Here is a 4,129-nt window from a genome sequence, read left to right as displayed (position 1 = left end):
CCCTTCGTGTCCCCACAGCCTCCACCCGCTCCCCCGGATCTCCGGAGCGTCCAGGTGGGACGGGACCTCTGGAGACCAACCTCCTCCAACCTCCCGCTCCAGCACGGTCACCCACAGCAGGTGGCCCAGCACCGCGTTTCCCAGGTGCCTTTGGAACATCGCCAAGGCTGGAGCTGCCACCACCTCGCTGGGCAACCTGCTCTGCTCCAGTGCTCCAGTGCTCCGTCACCAGCTTGGTGTCCACCAGGACCCCCCCCAGGTCCTTCTCTGCACAGCTCCTCTCCACCACGTGCCCCCCAGCCTGGCCCGGTGCCTGCGCTTACCCCTGCCCTGCGGCAGGACTCGGCCCTTCCCTTTGTTCAACTTCAGGGCGTTCCTCTCTGGCCCTCTCCAGACCCTCCACGTCCCTCTCAACAGCAAGAACCGACCAAGCCCAGCACACCGGCACTGCCGGATTCCTCCCCACCTTGTACCGCGACACCCACGCCGCGTCTCAGACGGGCACTGGCGTGAGCTCGTCCTTTCAGAGCTCTTCCTTTCGGGGCATAAACCTCCTCTGGGCGGGATTTCTTCCCCAGCACGCCTACGGGAGGAAGCCGCGCTCTGCAGATGCCTCTCTTGGCCGTCCTTGGCCATTCCCCACGGCTGCAGCTATTGCAAGGCACTTATGGGGCGACTCGTGTATTTGTGTGGACGACGGAGCAGCTGTAGCTGTTTCAGTCATACCCCGGGCAGAGCGGGGACTGCTGCAGGCATCTGCCGCGGCTTCCATCACGCTTGGTGCTCACGACAGGCCGAAGTAGCTCAGCTGGGAGAGCGTTAGACTGAAGATCTAAAGGTCCCTGGTTCAAGCCCGGGCTTCGGCACTGGGCTGCCCCCCCCTCTTCCCCGCCTCTTTTGCGGAGCCGGGCGTCCCGGCCATGCGCCACCTGCACCTCTTGCCCTTCTCACTCCTCCTGCCCATCTCACCACTGCCTCCCTACCCCTGTGCACTTCCCCCTCCTCCACCTTGCCTCCCTCTCCAACACTCTCCCCAAATCCATGGCCACCTCCCTCAGGGACACCAGGCCTCTTTCCTCCACCCAGTGAGCCGCCCGCCCGCCCGCCCGCCCGCCCGCGCCTTCCTGCCTGTCTTATGGATGCCACAAAGCCTTCTCCACCTGCCTCCCTCCCCTCACCGCCTCCCTGGAGCCCTCCTCCAGCTCTCCCCACCGCTGGCCATGCTGGTGGCTCTTCCATGCTCTTGGGCGCCTCCAGGCGTGAAGCCTCTCATCCACAGCAGGAGGAACGAGGAGCTGCAGGGACCCAGGCATCCGCGGCCCCCCCTGCCAGCCCCATTTGCCCCAGGGATGGAGGAACCGTGCATCCAAACAACCCCCAAGAGCTCACCCACTGCCCTCCTTTGGCAGGGACCCAGCAGTCTGGGGGAACCCCGGCATCCGAGGGTTGAAGGCATCCACGTGCCACCCCCAGCCAAACCCCCTCACCCCCATGCACAGAGGACCAAGGCCTCCGGCACCCCCCCACCCCACCCCAAATAGCCAACCTCCCCTGCAACCTGTGTCCAGGGCACCCAGCTGTCTGACCACCCTGGCCCGCCCCGCCCTCCCACCTGCCCTTGTCTATGGAGGACCCAGGCGTCTGCGCACCTCCCCCCATAGCCAAACCCCCCTCCCCCCACAACCTCTGCCTGAAGGCATCCTGGGGACAAGGACATCCAGCTGCTGGTCTCCAGACAACGCCCCCCTCCCCCGGCCCTTTCTTCTATGACGCACCCAGGCGACCCGGTGGCACTCTGCAGCTGAACACCCTCCTCTTGTGTATGAGGCAGCCAGGCGCCTCAGGCACCCAGGGCTCTGGGCACCCCCATCTGGGTAAGTCCCCTCGCCCTGTGAGCAAGCACTTCACCTCCAAGCAGACGCCCACGCACTTCACCAGCCCTTCCTCAGCGCTTGTGCAGGGCACCCAGGCCTCTGCGCACCTCCCCCCCACCCCGCCCAATGTTCCTCCCCGCATACAAAGGACCCGGGTGTCCCTGCTGCCCCCACCCAACTCCATCTACCAGGCTCTCAGGCAGCTGGGCCACCCCCCGCCCTTCTCCCACACACCGAGGGCCCAGGTGTCTGGGCAGGGGAGGGGTGGCTCTTTATTGGCTCTCGAGGGGGTCCCAGGGCACGCGGCAGGGTCACCTCGGGGTGCTGGGGGCGGGTCAGGTGCTGCACACCCGTGTCACGCCCATATCCCATGCCTGTCGCCCCTGCGGCCTGCCCCTCTCCCATGTGTCACAGGCGGTGCCAGCAGGTCCAGCCCCGGGAGTCACGTGTGTGCCACCCCCATGTGCTGGGGCTCACCTCGCGCTGGGTGGCCGTGGCCCGGGGCCTCGGCGGCCACACACTGGAGGCACCCAGAGCGGGCACTGGGTGACCGCAGGTGCAGGAGGACACCTGCGGGTGTGCCCCCCACCCAGAGTGCGCCCCGGCTCAGGCTGTCGGGGGTGGGGGGCAGCGGTGCCTTTGCGGTGGGCTGAAGGGACCCCAAATGCCTCCCAGTCTGCCCAAAGTCCCCTCCCCTGTCCCCAGTCTCCCCCCGCGTCTCCACATGTCCCCCCGTCCTCAGCCTCGTCCCGTGTCCCCCATGGCTCCCCTGCCTGTCCCCGCATCCTTCCCCCGCTCCCCACACGTCCACAATGTGTCCCTCTCAGCCTGACCCCAATCCCCATGTGGCCCCTGTGTCCTCTGTCTTCCTAACCTCGTCCCCACGTGTCCCCTTCGTGTCCCCACAGCCTCCACCCGCTCCCCCGGATCTCCGGAGCGTCCAGGTGGGACGGGACCTCTGGAGACCAACCTCCTCCAACCTCCCGCTCCAGCACGGTCACCCACAGCAGGTGGCCCAGCACCGCGTTTCCCAGGTGCCTTTGGAACATCGCCAAGGCTGGAGCTGCCACCACCTCGCTGGGCAACCTGCTCTGCTCCAGTGCTCCAGTGCTCCGTCACCAGCTTGGTGTCCACCAGGACCCCCCCCAGGTCCTTCTCTGCACAGCTCCTCTCCACCACGTGCCCCCCAGCCTGGCCCGGTGCTTGCGCTTACCCCTGCCCTGCGGCAGGACTCGGCCCTTCCCTTCGTTCAACTTCAGGGCGTTCCTCTCTGGCCCTCTCCAGACCCTCCACGTCCCTCTCAACAGCAAGAACCGACCAAGCCCAGCACACCGGCACTGCCGGATTCCTCCCCACCTTGTACCGCGACACCCACGCCGCGTCTCAGACGGGCACTGGCGTGAGCTCGTCCTTTCAGAGCTCTTCCTTTCGGGGCATAAACCTCCTCTGGGCGGGATTTCTTCCCCAGCACGCCTACGGGAGGAAGCCGCGCTCTGCAGATGCCTCTCTTGGCCGTCCTTGGCCATTCCCCACGGCTGCAGCTATTGCAAGGCACTTATGGGGCGACTCGTGTATTTGTGTGGACGACGGAGCAGCTGTAGCTGTTTCAGTCATACCCCGGGCAGAGCGGGGACTGCTGCAGGCATCTGCCGCGGCTTCCATCACGCTTGGTGCTCACGACAGGCCGAAGTAGCTCAGCTGGGAGAGCGTTAGACTGAAGATCTAAAGGTCCCTGGTTCAAGCCCGGGCTTCGGCACTGGGCTGCCCCCCCCTCTTCCCCGCCTCTTTTGCGGAGCCGGGCGTCCCGGCCATGCGCCACCTGCACCTCTTGCCCTTCTCACTCCTCCTGCCCATCTCACCACTGCCTCCCTACCCCTGTGCACTTCCCCCTCCTCCACCTTGCCTCCCTCTCCAACACTCTCCCCAAATCCATGGCCACCTCCCTCAGGGACACCAGGCCTCTTTCCTCCACCCAGTGAGCCGCCCGCCCACCCGCCCGCGCCTTCCTGCCTGTCTTATGGATGCCACAAAGCCTTCTCCACCTGCCTCCCTCCCCTCACCGCCTCCCTGGAGCCCTCCTCCAGCTCTCCCCACCGCTGGCCATGCTGGTGGCTCTTCCATGCTCTTGGGCGCCTCCAGGCGTGAAGCCTCTCATCCACAGCAGGAGGAACGAGGAGCTGCAGGGACCCAGGCATCCGCGGCCCCCCCTGCCAGCCCCATTTGCCCCAGGGATGGAGGAACCGTGCATCCAAACA

At 66.4% G+C, this 4,129-nt stretch overlaps 2 non-coding genes across 2 annotated transcripts; both read left to right on the top strand.

The window, feature by feature from the left end:
* The first annotated feature begins 793 nt into the window (after positions 1 to 793).
* Positions 794 to 866, top strand: TRNAF-GAA (transfer RNA phenylalanine (anticodon GAA)). Its single transcript has one exon. It is a non-coding gene; the product is annotated as a tRNA-Phe (tRNA).
* Positions 867 to 3,557: 2,691 nt separating this feature from the next.
* On the top strand, positions 3,558 to 3,630 carry TRNAF-GAA (transfer RNA phenylalanine (anticodon GAA)). The gene has a single exon. It is a non-coding gene; the product is annotated as a tRNA-Phe (tRNA).
* The last annotated feature ends 499 nt before the right edge of the window (positions 3,631 to 4,129 follow it).

The sequence above is a fragment of the Struthio camelus genome, chromosome 22 (assembly GCF_040807025.1).
Source record: "Struthio camelus isolate bStrCam1 chromosome 22, bStrCam1.hap1, whole genome shotgun sequence".
Classification (NCBI taxonomy): Eukaryota; Metazoa; Chordata; class Aves; order Struthioniformes; family Struthionidae; genus Struthio; species Struthio camelus.
The sequence above is the reverse complement of the archived record's forward strand: the minus strand, read 5'-3'. Positions and strand labels throughout refer to the sequence as shown.